Source organism: Hordeum vulgare, chromosome 1H, assembly GCF_904849725.1.
Source record: "Hordeum vulgare subsp. vulgare chromosome 1H, MorexV3_pseudomolecules_assembly, whole genome shotgun sequence".
Lineage (NCBI taxonomy): Eukaryota > Viridiplantae > Streptophyta > Magnoliopsida > Poales > Poaceae > Hordeum > Hordeum vulgare.
The window spans coordinates 247,337,263-247,356,709 of NC_058518.1; the positions used below are offsets into that span (position 1 = coordinate 247,337,263).

Below are 19,447 nucleotides of genomic sequence, written 5' to 3' on the forward strand. Positions count from 1 at the left end.
GAAGCTGCTCAAAATTACCGATGCCTTGGTTGTGAAGGTGATCTGCCTCGTATTGCGACTCATGGGTGACAATGCAAAACTCCTCAAGGAGAAGACCAAGAAGTAGGAGGAGGTCGCTGACTCGAAGAAGGTGCATGAGTAGAGAAGTGCCTCGGGGATGACGCTGAAAGCGGCTGTCGAGGAACTTATGGGTGACTTCAGGAATCTCCACGTAGAGCACAAGCAGGAGGTGGAGGAATCCATGGCTGTCCTCAAGCAAAGTCCTAAGGATTTGAAGAAAGAGCTGGAGGAACTTGTCGCCCGGGGATCCTTCGAGGAGCAGAGATACTAGTGACCTAGATCGTTGTATGTGATTTCCTTCTTCTCTTGCCCCTGTGTCTTTCCTGCCTTGCCGCGTGTGGAATTTAAAATTATCCAGAATATGTAAGATAATTATTATTTGCTTCATGGTAAATTTGTCCTCGTATTATCCGTTGTCATTTTATTTTGTCATTGTATTATCCGTTGGCGCATGTGGCATTTTAAATTATGCGGAATACGAGTTGGAAACAAGCTAAAATCATGTTCTCAACGAGGCACGTACAAAGAAAATTCTTAACATTGAGCGGGGCCATGGAATCACAAGCAATTACACTCTGTCCAGGTGCTTTAGTTGACCACATGTTAGACAGCCGCTGGGACTGCTCGCATGCGTCCCGTCGAGCCTGCGCGACAAACTGCTCACGCTCGTCCCGTCAAATCAAACAGTTGCACGCACGCCACCAACTATGGTTAAATTTTTGCACAAAATACAAAGAGGACTAATGAACTGTCGGGACCCCGATCCTGAGTCATAAGAACCTAGCCTGTAACACATCACATCACTTTGCGGCCTCACGCACGGAAAACTCCACGGCTGCCACCTTACCTTGGCTGGGACCGTTTGCGTCTTTTGGCTCACGTATATGAATATGTTGCTAGCGTTCAAACGACAAAGAACCCGGGTCGACATGACTAGTTTTAAACCCAAGCGGTACATCCGTACAGGGACAGGCATACATAACCCAGCAAAGCAGGTGTCGGTCATCAGCGTGTGTAGACGAGTCGTAGCAAGCTACAAGGACTCCATTACACCGGGTGACATTTCCCCGAGGGGACAGACACAGCAGCAAAGAAGGATACATGCCGGTCAATCAATGTGTTCCGAGCAGTAGCAAGCTACCAAGCCCCGATGGAAACACAAAGAGGCATTTCCCTGTAAAGAGTACTACTAAAGTCAAACATCTAGGTGTCGAATCCCACACATATAATGCATTTCAAACATACACACATTATGCATGATATGTGTAGATACAACATGGCATCACAACATAACTCTATGACTCAAGCATTTATTAAAGACTCATAAGAGTCAACATAGTATGATATTACAAACAGGGGTCTCGTGACCGGACACTCAAGTCATACAAACAACAAGCGGAAGCAAATCATGTCTGGGTACAGATATCTACTAAAAGTGGCTGGAAGAGCCTGAAAAGCTACTGTAACCCTACCAAAGAAGCCAAACCTCTATCTGGCATTCCAAGCTATTCCGGTGAACATCGAACACATCGCGTAGAACCTTTTAATGAGTCTAAGTCTTCTCTGCAAAAACATAAATAAAGCAACCGTGAGTACAAAGGTACACAACAAGTCTTACATCAGAACTATCTACATATGCATCATGTTTCAATGAAAGGATTGTGGGGTTTGATTGCAGCAAGCCAGCTTTGACTCTTGGCTAACCTGTACTACGACTACAAGTTCTTTATTTGAGGTGGGATAGCGCACACTAGTCCACATATTCACCAATGCAATACACCACTTTGGATCCACTCTCGTCTCCCTACGAGAAGGCATTCCATAGCAATCACACTTATCTTGCATGTTTTAGAGTATCCATTGAACTTGTCTATGTACCATGTAATGTTTCCAAGTAGTCCATATCCGAGGACGCGGCTATCCGAACAGATTGATTCACCCTGCAGGGGTATACTTCTTCACACATGCTCTCACCACTTAGCACCATATGCACGTCATGCATCTCGGCAACCTTCAAGCGGAAGCACTAGCGTGGGTGTCGGCCACGACTGTTAACCAAACAAGACCATAGTCCAGGTTTATCGCCTATTTGAGACTGAACCCGCAAGGAAGTCCGGCCGAGGTTTCCTCTACGGCCCCAAACGATATGCGCAGGGTTCCCAAGCCCACCATCCGGGTGCCACTTGGTACACCGTGCCACTGTGTATCTACCGCAGAGAAGCCTACCCCGTCGGGCAGAGCTAAACACGGCCGCCAACACTTTTCCTACAAACACCAGAAACTAATTGCAACTCCTGGACAAGGATCTAGGCAATTAATAAGCCGAGCGGGGTCATATTTCAGGGCCCAATGCATGGTAGTATCTTGTCTTGGATAACATACACAGAACTCAGTTCTTAAGGACGGTCTCAATGAGACAATCCACCATGTACTCCTACATGGGCTCTCATCACTACCTTTACCAAATCGGATTCACACTTTTACTCTCACACTTTAGAACATGATCACAACCATTCCGGTTCATCATCCAGATGGATCAGACCTGACACGACTCTAAGCATAGAAGGCATTGTAAATAAGCATGGATGAGTAAGCACAACAAGGCTCAAGCAGTTGCTACTCATGCTAAGTGGTTTCAACTATTTACTGTGACAAAATCAGGTCATGCAGAGGAATGGGTTCAACTACCGATAACATGTACAGTTGAATTGTGTTTGTCCTAATGCAGTAAAAGAGAGCAGGAGAGAGAGAGTGGGTTTATATCAATATGCTCAAGGGGGGTTTGCTTGCCTGACACGTTTGAAGATAGTAATGAGTCTTCATCAATGTCAACGATCACATCGTCGAAACCATCGTCTGCCGAGAGGGAACAACACCGGCAAACAAGAAAAGAACAACAATCACTTTACGGAAATATAACACTATGATGCATGATCAAGAAATGGAGATGAAATCTGGCAGGGACAAAATAGCTACCAATTCTTAGGTTGAAGCTGGATTTGAATTAGAATTCAAATATCACTTCAAGCAAGGTATTTTCCCCGGATACTCTTTTAATTGATTCGACCTGATGCTTAGGTAAACTTGTTTTAACATGCATGAAGATGGCATATTGGGGTGCTGAGTTTCCTAGATCATTGTTTGGTCATAGTAATTGAAGTGGAATTCAAATAGGAATCAAATTCCAACTCCAAGCTATTTATTAAATTTACCCTAATCATCATTTTGCCTATTTGGTGATGTTAACTTTCTCAAACCAGCATGAAAATGCCATAATCAGATTCTTTGGATTTTTCTGATCCTTTTTCATATATAAATTATTTTCATTGGACTTACAAATTATTTCTATGATTTTTAGAAGTCTTAGGCATTTTCTTGAATTATTTTATAATCAGAAAATACTATTATTGCATCACCACTCGTCATCATTGCGTCAGCAGGTCAACTGACCCGGTCAAAGTCAAACCTGACGTGTGGGGTCCACACGTCAGTGATAGAGTTTAGTTAACAAGGTTAGGTTAATATTAATTCTTATTTTAGAGCCGTAGGGCCCACTGTCAGTGAGTGATAGATGAACTAAAATGATATTAGGCGCTAATTAAACACCTCATCGGCTTCGCCCGCTTGTCAGCGACCCAGACCGGCGGAGCTCATCGCCGGTGGCCAGAGAGCACGGAGGCGCTGACGGATTTCCTCCTCCGGCGACCAAATGGCCGGCGGAGGTCATCTACACGGTCCTGGGACTTGGCCGGATCCATTTGGGGCGGTGGCTAGAGCAGGGAAGCACTGGAACGACGCCGGCGACGTGGTAAGCGGCGGCCGGAGCTCGGCCGTGGTGGAGCAATGGCTACGGCTTGTAAGAGGAGAGGGAAACGTGGGGAACCAACGGAGAAGCTCACGGGGGGCTCGAATGACGGTTCGGTGGGCTCGGGGCGCTTTGGGCGGTGCGAATCGGGGCCGGCGGCCTTCGGTCGTCTGAGGTGAAGATGACGACGGTGGCAGCGCCAGGGGGGCTCCGGCTTTGATTCCTGAGGCGGGGAGGACCGGGGTGTCGCGGCTAATCTCCTAAGCTTCTCGGAGAGGCGAGGGGAGGTCGGGGTTGTGTGGACAACGGCGGCCTGCTCGAGCCGAGCTCGGCCATGGCGAGGGAAAAAGAGCAGAGGGGGAGAGATATGTGAGAGATAGAGAGGGAGGGGCTTGGGGGAGGAAGAAAAGAGAGGCATGGGGGGGGGTTTGCTGGCGTGGAGGAGGCGAGGAGAAGCTGCCACGACGAGCAGGAGGTGGCGCGGCCAGCCCCGTGCTCATCTTCTCCTCTGCCTACTGGCAGGAGGAGGAAGATGACACGGGAGCCCCTGGTGGGCTGGGCCTGCAGGGGGCGACAGGTAAGCTCTTTTTTTTCTCTATTCTTTCTGTTTTGTTATTTCTAACATTTGTTTTATTTGTTTTGGCTCCAACTAATTCAAAGAAAATAGCTAAACAACTCTGGGGGTGTTATTTGGAATATTTCCAACCCCATGTGAAGTTTTCAACATTTTATAGAACTAGGAAGTATTTGAAATCAATTAATTAATTGATTTCAGTGGCTTTTGAGTTTAAAATAAAATGCCAAAAGTATTTTTAATAAGAAAACCAATCCTGAATTGTGTTTTCCAAGATTTATCAAAAATGATGGACTTTTATGGAGTCCATTTTTGGTTTATTGATTTGTCACAACTTTGGATTGTTTTTGAATATAGACTATGTTGGAGTTTTGCTTTGATTTCACTTCTTTCTTGGGTTCAATTCATTTTCTTAGAATGCAAAGAAAGAAAACATGAGCTCAAACTTGCTAAGCTCTAGTAGGGATTTCAGGGATGTGACAACTCACTCCCACTAAACAAGAATCTCGTCTCGAGATTCATGCGTAGTCGGGAAGAGGAAGAGGGGACACTAAACTATCACAATCTTCACGATCCATTTGCTGCTCTCGAGGACACTGATTCATCGCACCATGTTGATCTTGACATCTTTGTCCTTGAGGTCTTCATCTAGCTTGACAACAAAAGAACAGGGAGACTACACAAGATTCAATCTCCTCGGAGATCGAGCAACTCAAGATCAACTCACAGAATGAGACGTAGGAACGTCCCTTCAGCTGAGACACAACAGATAACACGGACGAGGAAATGAGACATATGACAGAGGTTCAATTGGTAGGCAACAAACCCAGGCTTAAAATAGATGGTGGCGAGGTTTCAGAGTAGCAAGGATTAAATTACCCTTCATACCACAACGGGGCACCTTAGGAAGGTGACTCTTAGAGTTATTCCCCTTAAGTGGCAAAAAGAATTACTTTTGATCCTAAGATCATTGAAACTCTTCCTACCTGGGAAGACAATTCACAAATGATTGTTTGAAGGGAGTTGAAAGAATGGCATACTCAGGTTGGAAAGAAACTAGAGTCATTGAACAACTCGGCAAACGGAAAGCACAATCCAATTATTACCGAGGATATAACCTAGTGTCTGAGCGTGCTCTCAAGAACTTTAGCATTTCCATATTCATCAAGGTTTACCAACATCCGTGCCAAGGATCCTGGCGACACATCTTACTACTATGATGACCAGTGATGGAGGATGCAGATGCAAAGGAAGACAACACTTCCTCAGATTTCACCTTAGCTGTGCCAAGGGAACGAAATCTGGTTGATCGACCGAGAGACATTTAGCACTCCGCTTCTAATGTTCCCCTTGATGTACTAGCACAACCAAATTATAGATCATGCTTGATATCTAGCACATCAAGTATAGGTCGGAATTCGGAGCATCAAAGGGAGTCCATGAGGAACAACTTCCAAAATAAGTCATACAAAACCTCACGGGGAGATGGCTAAGATTGCTGATACAAGATTTTATAATGTCAAGTCTTCCGGCTAGGTGTGTTAACAATTACATCACTTTACCGGGTTAAATAGAGACCAATATTATAATTCTTGGGGAAAGTTCCAACCATTATAACTGCCTGAGATTCAGCTCCGGTTGGTGACACGATGCTTCAGACTCAGCATGTCCGAAAAGAAAGTTTGCAACACAAATCGACGAGATAACGTTGCGTGATTCTGAGGAAATGAACTACGGAAGACAACTCCAAAACATGAGCTGGGTTGCAAGACCCACGTGATCACACTGCCCAAGACAACGGTGAACACATATAAATCTTACAACAAAACACTAGCGAGTTCTGGATGAGAATCATTATTGCGGATATCGAAGCCATGTGCAAGTCTGTCTGGTACCTTCAGGAATGTCACTTACCTTCTTTTCCTGGAACAAATCAATCAGTGGCTTGGTGTGCTAGGAGATACATATGGAGTGAAGATGATCAATCTATCAAACCATAGAATACTTCGCACGTGCATGATTGACTTGGGATGATTCTAAAGAAACAAATTAACTTTTCTTGAATTCACGGCGGCAACTTGTATCAGATGCACATGAATTAGAGGAAGTCACTTCTTACACCTAACATATACCTCGTGCTCGAGACACGAAGACAATGTCTACAAAGTTTCCAGCACCAGGTTAATGTCCAACATAGATCATGGAACAAATGAGAATGTTGCCGATGGGCTCAACAACAATTCATAAAGATACCCATATAAATGGATTTCCACAACTATGTGAGAAAGATAATAACATTGGTTAGATCAAAGAATACAATAGTGTAGGCTCAAGGAAATCCATGAGTAGGACACCGTTACTACAATCTTTGGTTCTGAGTTCGATTTGACAATAGCCCATACTCAAATCAAAATTGAACAAGATAATATATGCAACAATTGATCACACGAATCAATCGATGAAAATATCATCTTTCTTCAGACTCATACAACAGGAAAAATATCCTTTTTAAATGAGCTAAGTATAGGCGAAGCTTTTATCTTCCAACTCTCCAAGTTCTTTTTTAGCTTAACCAACTAGCTCGGGGAATCCAATACGGATTCTTGGAGAAGGGGTTGGTTTATAGAAAAACCAACTTGATCACGAGCTCTATCATAACAGTCAGGAAACAACCTGGTAATACTTCCGAGAAGATATTCGGAAAAGGACGAACCACCGATATATTATTAAGCTCGGGAACAATCTCGCTTTTCAGGGCAAGATGATGTGATCAATAGAGCGAGGGATTGACACAATCCTAACCCATCGATCGAAAAGTGCACCATGAAACATGGACTAGGTAGCACGCTCAATCTTAGGATGACGAGTCAATCACCATCACCATAAGAGTGAATTTATTGTCCATTAACTACTAAACAATGGCATTGCTAGGAGTATTGATTACACACATCATGGTTCACTTGTCGATATTCCGGTTACAACCAACACGAAAACTGAGGGATGAACAATGATAGCGAGAAGTATCACTACATCAAGAGTTCCTAAGAGATGGTGCAATTCTGACAACATTCTTGACAACAAGAGGGTAATACTCCGAGATAGAACAGAACAAAAGCTGGTTAGCATTTCGATCTGCGGAATACAACTACTTTGACCCAATCCAAGAAATGAATGAGGTACTGGAGTTTGCTTCTCCCAGTCATTCGAGAATAGAACAATTTGACATACCACAAGAATAAAAGACATTGATGACACGAATGCACAATTACTCTTGACTAACCTCTCAATGATGAAGGTCAAAATACAACTAGATAGGGCCAACTCAAGAGCACATGATTTCTTGAGTTATGGATGCATGGATTAGAATGTCGAACGAGTTCAACATAATTCTTCGAGATAACCCATGCAGAAGGGCGGAGTAGGCAGAATCACAATATGGAGTAGAGAACTCATCACAAGCACTCTTGTTATGATCTTTAATTCACGAAGAACTTCTGCCAAAGATAATTCATGGTGTTCGAAGAATGATATACCATGAACCTTGGGTACTACAACAAGGTTACTAATCATTCTAAAGGAACTAGCAACACTATCAACAGAGATAAGCAGAATGATCCTTGGATTCAAAGACCCAGAAATAGAATACCTAAAAACTAAATAACATCACGAGATGTTTTTCTAAAATGATGGCCAGAATTATCGCACTGGAAGACATAGCACACATCTAGACTATTGGGTAGTTTTCGGAGTAACATGTTTTCCTAATACTTCAACAAAACGTCGAGGTAATAGAGTACCTCAACACAATTATTAGTGCGCTTTGTCCGGCCAAAAGACATTGGGAAAAGAGGAAGGAATTTGCAATCGCATCAGACTATTTGGGAACTTTGGAAAACTCGGACATCATAACGGCTCTACGAGCATGAAATATGAGGCAACCTGCAACAAAACTAACAATATAACAATTGAATTCTTATGGAGACACTGATCCAGGAAGACAACAACTTTTCTATAAGTCTCCAACATAGTAACTCATCATCCTAATGAATAGATGAGAAAGCCTAATTCTTAAATCCCGTAGATTAAAGAAGAGGGTGACTCAGAATAAGAATGACACAAGGAAAGGAGTAAAAAGAGCCTTACGTTCCCTTCCACAAACAATTCCCTTATATAACTAAAGAGTTGCTAGACTCAACATCGACCAGTTTGGCTTGGTTATCCTATAGGCAGTCAAGCTCTGATACCAAAGCTGTCGGAACCCCGATCCGGAGTCATAAGAACCTAGTGTGTAACACGTCACATCACTTTGCGGCCTCACGCACGGTAAACTCGACGGCTGCCACCTTACCTTGGCCGGGACCGTTTGCGTCTTTTGGCTCACGTATATGAATATGTTGCTAGCGTTCAAACGACAAAGAACCCGGGTCGACATGACTAGTTATAAACCCAAGCGGTACATCCGTACAGGGACAAGCATACATAACCCAGCAAAGCAGGTTTCGGTCATCAGCGTGTGTAGACGAGTCCTAGCAAGCTACAAGGCCTCCATTACACCGCATGACATTTCCCCGAGGAGACAGACACAACAACAAAGAAGGATACATGCCGGTCAATCAATATGTTCCGAGCAGTAGCAAGCTACCAAGGCCCGATGAAAACACAAAGAGGCATTTCCCTGTAAAGAGTACTACTAAAGGCAAACAACTAGGTGTCGAATCCCACACATATAATGCATTTCAAACATACACACATTATGCACGATATGTGTAGATACAACATGGCATCACAACATAACTCTATGACTCAAGCATTTATTAATGACTCATAAGAGTCAACATAGTATGATATTACAAACAGGGGTCTCATGACCCGACACTCAAGTCATACAAACAACAAGCGAAAGCAAATCATGTCTGGGTACAGATACTTACTAAAAGTGGCTGGAAGAGCCTGAAAAGCTAGTACGACCCTACCAAAGGAGCCAGACCTCTGTCTGGGATTCCAAGCTATTCCGGTCAACATCGAACACATCACGTAGAACCTTTTTAATGAGTCTAAGTCTTCTCTGCAAAAACATAAATAAAGCAACAGTGAGTACAAAGGTACTCAGCAAGTCTTACATCAGAACTATCTACATATGCATCATGTTTCAATGAAAGGATTGTGGGGTTTGATTGTAGCAAGCCAGCTTTGACTCTTGGCTAACCTGTACTACGACTACAAGTTCTTTCTTTGAGGTGGGATAGCGCACACGAGTCCACATATCCACCAATGCAATACACCACTATGGATCCACTCTCGTCTACCTACGAGAAGACATTCCATAGCACTCACACTTATCTTGCATGTTTTAGAGTATCCATTTAACTTGTCTATGTACCACGTAATGTTTCCAAGTAGTCCATATCCGAGGACGCGGCTATTCGAACAGATTGATTCACCCTGCAGGGGTATACTTCTTCACACATGCTCTCACCACTTAGCACCATATGCACGTCATGCATCTCGGCAACCTTCAAGCGGAAGCACTGGCGTGGGTGTCGGCCACGACCGTTAACCACACAAGACCCTAGTCCAGGTTTATCGCCTATTTGAGACTGAACGTGCAAGGAAGTCCGGCCGAGGTTTCCTCTACGGCCCCAAACGATGTGCGCAGGGTTCCCAAGCCCACCATCCGGGTGCCACTTGGTACACCGTGCCATTGTGTATCTACCGCAGAGAAGCCTACCCCGTCGGGCAGAGCTAAACACGGCCGCCAACACTTTTCCTACAAACACCAGAAACTAATTGCAACTCCTGGACAGGGATCTAGACAATTAATAAGCCGAGCGGGGTCATATTTCAGGGCCCAATGCATGGTAGTATCTTGTCTTGGATAACATACACAGAACTCAGATCTTAAGGACGGTCTCAATGAGACAACCCACCATGTACTCTTACATGGGCTCTCATCGCTACCTTTACCAAATCGGATTCACAATTTTACTTTCACACTTTAGAACATGATCACAACCATTCCGATTCATCATCCAGATGGATCAGACCTGACACGACTCTAAGCATAGCAGGCATTGTAAACAAGCATGGATGAGTAAGCACAACAAGGCTCAAGCAGTTGCTACTCATGCTAAGTGGTTTCAACTATTTACTGTGACAAAATCAGGTCATGCAGAGGAATGGGTTCAACTACCGATAACATGTACAGTTGAATCGTGTTTGTCCTAATGCAGTAAAAGAGAGTAGGAGCGAGAGAGTGGGTTTATATCAATATGCTCAAGGGGGGTTTTCTTGCCTGACACGTTTGAAGATAGTAATGAGTCTTCATCAATGTCAATGATCACATCGTCGAAACCATCATATACCGAGAGGGAACAACACCGGCAAACAAGAAAAGAACAACAATCACTTCACGAAAATGCAACACTATGATGCATGATCAAGAAATGGAGATGAAATGGGGCAGGGCCAAAATAGCTACCAATTCTTAGGTTGAAGCTGGATTTGAATTAGAATTCAAATATCACTTCAAGCAAGGTATTTTCCCGAGATACCCTTTTAATTGATTCGACCTGATGCTCAGGTAAACTTGTTTTAACATGCATGAAGATGGCATATTGGGGTGCTGAGTTTCCTAGATCATTGTTTGGTCATAGTAATTGAAGTGGAATTCAAATAGGAATCAAATTCCAACTCCAAACTATTTATTAAATTTACCCTAATCATCATTTTTCCTATTTGGTGATTTTAAATTTCTCAAACCAGCATGAAAATGCCATAATCAGATTCTTTGGATTTTTCTGATCCTTTTTCATATATAAATTATTTTCATTGGACTTACAGATTATTTTCTATGATTTTTAGAAGTCTTAGGCATTTTCTAGAATTATTTTATAATCAGAAAATACTATTATTGCATCAACACTCGTCATCATTGCGTCAGCAGGTCAACTGACCCGGTCAGAGTCAAACCTGACGTGTGGGGTCCACACGTGAGTGACAGAGTTTAGTTAACAAGTTTAGGTTAATCTTAATTCTTATCTTAGAGCCGTAGGGCCCACTGTGAGTCATAGATTAACTAAAATGATATTAGGCGCTAATTAAACACCTCACCGGCTGGGCCCGCTTGTCAGCGACCCAGACCGGCGGAGCTCATCGCCGGTGGCCACAGAGCACGGAAGCGCTGACGGATTTCCTCCTTCGGCGACCAAATGGCTAGCGGAGGTCATCTGCGTGGTCCTGGGACTTGGCCGGATCCATTTGGGGCGGTGGCTAGAGCAGGGAAGCACTCGAACGGCGTCGGCGACGTGGTAAGCGGCGAACGGAGCTCGGCCGTGGTGGAGCAGCGTCTACGGCGTGCAAGAGTAGAGGGAAACATGGGGAATCAACGGAGAAGCTCACGGGGGGCTCGAATGGCGGTCCGGTGGGCTTGGGGCGCTTTGGGCGGCGCGAATCGGGGCCGGCGGCCTTCAGTGGTCGGAGGTGAAGATGACGACGGTGGCAGCGCCAGGGGGCTCCGGCTTCGATTCCTAAGGCGGGGAGGACCGGGGTGTCGTGGCTAATCTCCTGAGCTTCTCGGAGAGGCGAGGGGAGGTCGGGGCTGCGTGGACAGCGGCGGCCTGCTCGAGCCGAGATCGACCATAGCGAGGGAAAAAGAGCAGAGGGGGAGAGATAAGGGAGAGAGAGAGGGAGGGGCTCGGGGGAGGAAGAAAAGAGAGGCATGCGGGGGGGTTTGCTGGCGCGGAGGAGGCGAGGATAAGCTGCCACGACGAGCAGGAGGTGGCGTGGCCAGCCCCTTGCTCATCTTCTCCTGTGCCTACTGGTAGGAGGAGGAAGATGACAGGGGAGCCCCTGGTGGGCTGGGCCTTCAGGGGGCGACATGTAAGCTCTTTTTTTCTATTATTTCTGTTTTGTTATTTCTAACATTTGTTTTATTTGTTTTGGCTCCAACTAATTCAAAGAAAATACTAAAAAACTCTAGGGTGTTATTTGGAATATTTCCAACCCCATGTGAAGTTTTCAACACTTTATAAAACTAGGAAGTATTTGAAATCAATTAATTAATTGATTTCAGTGGCTTTTGAGTTTAAAATAAAATGCCAAAAGTATTTTTAATAAGAAAACCAATCCTGAATTGGGTTTTCCAAGATTTATCAAAAATGATGGACTTTTATGGAGGCCATTTTTGGTTTATTGATTTGTCACAACTTTGGATTGTTTTTGAATATAGACTATGTTGGAGTTTTGCTTTGATTTCACTTCTTTCTTGGGTTCAATTCATTTTCTTAGAATGCAAAGAAAGAAAACATGAGCTCAAACTTGCTAAGCTCTACTAGGGATTTCAGGGATGTGACATGAACCAGGACCGAGGTAGGAATCTCCAATAAATAGAGGGACGCGTGGTCACACTTAAATCGGTACACGAACACATATGGTTCACATAATACAACCGGTTGCGATAGTAACGTGTCAGCTATTTGTTCCAAAGGCCTGCATTGGGAATTAATGTGTGTGCCTTGTCACAAATTGGACGATTTTTTACCACAACATATATGTACCATGTCATGTAACCATGTAAAGTTTCATGATTTTTGGGTGAGTTTTCGATTTACTAGGATTTATAAAACACCATTCTCAATGTCTCAAGAGGATGAGACCTATGTAATTCATTCCCACTCCTTCAATGAGACCTAAATTGGCACCCAAGAACACATGCACTATTTTTCTAGCCATTTTGGTGGAATGGAGCATGTATTTGTAGTTTAGATTTGAATTACGGACATTAAATGCCTAGAAACCTTAATTAATGTATATAAAAGGCCAAACGAAGCCTGAATAATTTCAAATTTCAGCTTGAATCTCAAAATTTTGCATGTTGCGTGTAGAAAAACTAAAAAGGCAAGAAGAGGCAACAATTATCGTTTCGCCCATAAGGGGGGGCACGTATCCCTATCGGAACCACAAGGGTTCTTGTGATAAGCTCCAGTTTGTAAGAGCTTTGTAGGAAAGATTGTCCCAAATTGGACAATTCTTTTACCATGACATATCTGTACCATGCTGTGACACCATACCAAGTTTCATGATTTCCTGGTGAGTTTTGGATTTACGGGGACATAAAGACCAAGATTCCTAATGTTTGAGGACGAGAGAGGACACTGATACGGTCCTAATCCATCCCCCTTGCATGGGACTTAAACATGCACCCAAGGACACATGTACGATTGTTCTAGACATTATGGTGCACTCGAGCATGTATTTGTAGTTGAGATTTCAATTATGGAACTTAAATGCCCAGAAAACTCAATTAATGTATAAAAAGGCTAAAAGAACCCTGAATAATTTCAAATTTCAGCATGAATCTTCTATTATCCCATGTTGCGTGTCACTACTGGAATCAGAGAATTTGCAACCAGTCCATTCTTTACCATCTGCCAGGTGACGACAATGAAATTATTTGCCATGAGCTTCCACAAAACAGACGACAAAGAAGGGACTCATGGCAAAGATATTGTTTGCCATCCGTACATTCTATGTCGTGTGCTGGCAGATGACAAAGAGCTCGGTTGTGCCCCACTACACTAAGGAGCTGTAGGTGAAATGGACTAACTCGATGCCGTCTTCTAGTTGTTTGTCGTGTGCATTTATACTCTTTGCCATCTTCTAGTAGACGACAAATAGGATGCCTATCTAACGATCATTCCCCCCACCCCCTCTCTCCCCCACCTCACCTCCGGCAACCGGTGCCATCCACCGCCTCACACCTCCCTCCATTCGCCACCTCCTTCCGCCACCACCACACCTCCTCGCTCCCTTCCCCCACCCGCAACAGGCACCACCCCTCCCTCGACCACCTCCCAGCAGCAAGCGGTGCCACCCACTAGCGCACACCTCCTCCCTTCCCCCACCCTTGCAACCGGCACCACCCCTCCCCCAACCACCTCCCAGCAGGAGTCCGGGCCGGATCCAGGCCGTGGAGAGCCCCCACGACGGATCGAGGATGCGACGCCCCACCGCTGGTGCCAGGCCGCGGAGCCCCCTCCCTCTGGCCCTCCTCCACCACACGGCATCCTCGCTGCACCATCCAAGGTGATCCTTCCTCCTCCTCCACCATTTTGTAATCCCTAGTTCTTGTGTGCTTGTTTGCTTTTAATTTCTAACAAAGTTGTGTGTATGCTTGTGTATGTTTGTATGTGTTTTCCTTTGGTTCATTTCACACGGATGTATATTATTGTTAGTGTGAACAACAAATATGTCACATAATTCTTTTCAAATATTCATATTTTTTGTATGTTGTGCTCTAAATGCCTCAAGCGGCCTTGATGTCGATCACAACTCCAGTGTGTTCATCCAGTGTATGATATACACTATCTTGTACCTTGTTGCGTTTATGAATCTCCAAACAACATGTGATTTGAGAACGAAGTGAATGGTTCGTGCCAAAACAAGACAATAGTCTATTACCAGTCATGGAGCTTAGATTTGGAATTATCTAAACAAACCAAAGATATATTTTTTATATTATGGGAAATGTATGTGGCCCTTTTAATCGCTAACCACCTGATCTTAGATAGTATGGTTGATTATGCACATATGTAAATCCAACTCAGGCGGGCGAAGCAAGAGACGAATTGCAAACTGTAGCAATTTAGGTTATCAAAGTAGAGTTGTCTGTTTTGCTGATCAAATAGAATATCATGCTTTGCGAACTATACAGATTTAGGATTCAAGAACAAGATTACCATGCATGTACTTGTTGAGTGGCTCAACTCAACATGACTTATATGGCCAGTTTTCTGACGTGCCTTCATCAATTTAACATTTGGTGCTATGAGAACCAGATAGTGTGGTCGATTCCACATGGATGGAATGAAAAGGATGTTGACACCCTTATAAAGGGCTTAATTTCCAGAGGATTGATTAGTGTCTATGATACGTGTTTGAATATTTCTATAGAAGTGCACTTTCGAGCCGAACATATGCCCAGATGATCTAATATAAGAATATTGAATAAACATGTCTATGAACTTCTCCACGTATCTATGGAGATCATCTCAGGTAGTTGGGTTCTGGGCATGTGTTGTGGTGTAGCAAGCTTATTTTAGTCATCGTGTTTCACGATGGTAGTTGGTATCACGCAAGCATACCCATGACGGCGAGTTCACACAAGAGTCTGTCCCAAGCTACCAAGCTAATGAAGGCAGTTTAGGTGTTGGCCATATGGAAAGATGTTTGTATCCCTTTAGTCCTTATTAGTGCATCTAACATGTGTTGGAAATCAAAGGAGATATGATCATCTTGCTTACTCTACACCACACCAAAGCAATGTCATGTGGCCTTCATCTTAGCAAGGCTTGTCTCTGGCCACATTTTTCGCTTGAGTAATCAGCCCAAAAATTCATGAACGATGGAAGTTAGCCAATTTGTACCCATAATATGGTAGACATCGTCATGCCATCCATAGAAGCGGCCATACCATCTCAACTGCGCCAGCTGTCTGGGGGGAGCGAGTAAAGGGAATGAGTGTTTGTACCTTGTTGATTTATGAAGCAGTTGTTGCTTGACCACCTTTGCTATGATCTCCTTATCAGCTTCCTTGTATTCACTAGTAACCCTGTTGGAGAGAGTAGAATCATCATTTTGGATATTTAGTTTCCCGTGCAGTTTGAGTACTAGGTAATAGTATACTCAGTAATATAATAAATAAAACATGTTAAAAAATTATTTCCATTCTTTGCTTCAATACTATGCTCAAGTACCACTATTGATTCACACATTTTTTGTATAGTTGATTACAATATTATTGAAGTGAGCTGGTAAATACATAAAAACTGGTGCTTATGTTGGTCGTGATGGTGCTTTTCATGTGTAAGGATCTTCTCTTCACATCCAGGCCCACCGTCGGTCTCGTTACCATTGTCGTCGTCGTTAGACTATCGCCTTTACAGTCTAGGGCTGAGCTCGACTATCATCTCCTCCCCGTCCCCTATTTTCTCTGTTCCAATCATCGTGTCGATGCCACTAGATTTTCCTTTCATGTCAAGTCTCGTAACCTAGGCATCTCCCATTTGAATGGGTGGCATCTATAAATATGCATGTGTTTGCATATTTATAACCGCCATCCTTTCGAATTGTCCATGTTATCCATGGACAACTTAAGTACGTGTAGATTGGGTTTTGTTTCCCGTGCTCTACTTCGGTCTAAGGAAAATTTTGTCAGCACCACCCCGTTGTTCTCCGGATACACATTCTCTCGGCTTGTTGTCGAGACGTGTATCATGAGAACAATGTTTTGCATTGGATCCGGTGCAGAGCATGGGAAACGAACCTGATCTACACGTACTCGGGTGGGATTAGGAACCATCTTTACCTATTAGACATAGATTCAATCCATGAATGCCCGTTTCCCTTTTGTATGGTAAAAAATAAAACTGTAGCATAAAAAATGTAACAGATGTAATTAGTTTTCTATCTAGTCGCAATTACATTCTACATAAATTGGTGAATATGAATTTATTGGACCTACTATCAGTGCAAGTACGACCATGGGTGATCGTGTGTGGATGTACACGAGTCGCACTGGTGAGAAAGACATGACCAATGAATGGTTAACAAAAACCAATGGGTTTGTGAAAGTCGCATTTGGAAATGGTGAGATAAAAACCTATTGCCCCTGTTGTGGGTGCGACAACTTTAAGTAGATGATAGAGGACGAAATGGGTAAACACCTAGAGAAGAGGAATTTTACACCTGATTATACGGTGTGGACATTTCATGGTGAGTCTGCCCAACATAACAGAGCTGAGGTGGTTCGTCGTTGCACTGACGAGCATGGTAACTGGATCGAAGACATGGTGCAAGACTTTGATGATACTCAGGATTCGGACGATGAGATGGAGGAATCTGCAAAGGCCTTCTATGAAATGTTGGAGTCTTCAAAACGTCTTCTCCATGAGCACACTGAGGTTTGTCAGCTGGATGCCATCGCACATGTAATGTCTGTGAAGGCTCAATTCAACTTGGCAGAGAATGCTACGATGTGATGATGGCACTATTTGGATGCTTTCTACCCAAAGGCCATGTCATGCCTGCAAACCAGTACCAGTCGAAAAAAATACTATGTGTACTTTAGATGCCATATGAGAAGATAGATGCGTGTGATAAAGGATGTGCCTTGTTTAGGCTTGAGTATGCGGGCTTGAAATATTGTCCCATTTGCAAGTCTTCCAGGTATGTTGTGGTGGACAACGGTATGGGTGCAAAGAGGCATACCAAAATCCCCGTTAATGTTCTTCAGTATATGCCAATCATACCAATCATACCAAAATCCCCGTTGATTGCAGACCTTCTACACGTGTGAGGAGGGATACGAGGAGGAGGCAACCAAGGTTATCGGTACCAAGTGCAAGCACATATTACAGAACTTACACCACAAGGCTCAGCCGCAGGTTGTTCGAGACTACTACGCCACATGTGGTATTAAGAAGGAAAAGTTGTCGTGCCGTGAAAAGTTTCTCAAGAAGGAGCAGTACATGTAGGTAATTACCTATTCTTAAGGCCTTGTAATTAGTTTCCTTGATTTGATTTGTAGGCGTAGTGCTCAAATTTCTATTTACTAACTTAGGTTCCCCCAAGATGGTGTGCGGATAAGATGGATTGTTGGGAGGCGTTAGTGGATGAGTGGTGCACAGGCCAATGGTGAGCCGTCCACGACAATGTGAAGGACCGACGTGCCCAAATGATTGTTGTGCCACAACATCAAGCCTGCGCCAACTTCTTTTAGTTCGGGCGGAACTTGGTATGTGGTTTGCTTCATGATTCATGCAATTGACGATTCATGCTAGCTTGAGCCCTTTACTAATATTTTTTGCCTCTCTTTTAGGCGCAACACAAGAACACGGAGGTGCTTGAGGTGTACGACCTCTATGCCATGGCCCATACTGCCTCGTACAAGAAGGCCAAGGCATTATATATGTCTGACCTCGGTCATCTAGAGAATTTCACCAACATCTCCTCCCACCACAAGCTCGTGAGGTACAACGAGGAGGGGAAGGCATGGAAAGGGGAGGGCTTTAACCCGAGCTAGGAACCTTTGGATCCATAGCTGGTGATGATAGCTAGTGGTGGGAGCCCCATTGCTCGATAGCCATTGGAGATGGGCTGATACGGTGTACTCTCACTCTTCTAGAGATCAAGGCGCGCCAAACGAGCTCCTGTCCTGAGATAGGGACTCATCCAGGGCTAATCGATCTCGCCATCGATGTTAGTTATACGGACTTAGATAAATTTCCTACATTACATTGTGTGTGTGGTCATCGATGATTAAAATGCTAACAAGGAGTGGTGTTGCAGGCTGCTCTTCAGAGAGAGAGCGATAACCCAGGCGCTTCTGTAGGAGAGGGACCGCATGGCGGCAGAGAAGGAACTGGACATGGAGGATAAGACGGATCGGTTGTTGTAGGAGGAGAGTGTACGGAATGAGGCGTCTCACCGGGTCATGTACGAGCTCCTCGTGCTAAGTTTCTTTTTCATATTAGCCAAATCATGCATGTAATGTTCTTCTCATTACTAACTAATATGACTGACTTGTCAAAACCAAATGTGCAGTTTGTGAGCGAGAAGACTGGTCAGACCCCTCCGCCGATGCCAGTCATTACTTCGTCGGGAATGGTGTGTTTCGTTTGAATGCTCATTAGTTACTAGTCTTAACATTCGAGTGTCATCATGCTAACAAGGCACTGCAAATGATATTTGGTGCAACATAACTCCCGAGCCGCATCGCACACCCCTTCTCCAAGTGAAGGCCGCCCGAGGAACATTCGAGTGTCATCATGCTAAAAAGACATTGCGAATGATCTTTGGTGCAACATAACTCCCGAGCCGCATCGCACACCCCTTCTCTAGGTGAAGGCGGCCCGAGGAACCCAGTGCTTCACATCCGTGATGACTACGATGGTAAGTTTTCTCTATTATTTTGCTTAACAAATGCATACTTGGCTTCGTAGATGCTAGTT

General features: G+C 44.1%; 1 pseudogene; it reads left to right on the plus strand.

Annotated features, from left to right (window-relative positions):
- The first annotated feature begins 612 nt into the window (after positions 1 to 612).
- The window catches only part of LOC123398239, a 97,324-nt pseudogene continuing 78,489 nt past the window's right edge, over positions 613 to 19,447 (plus strand).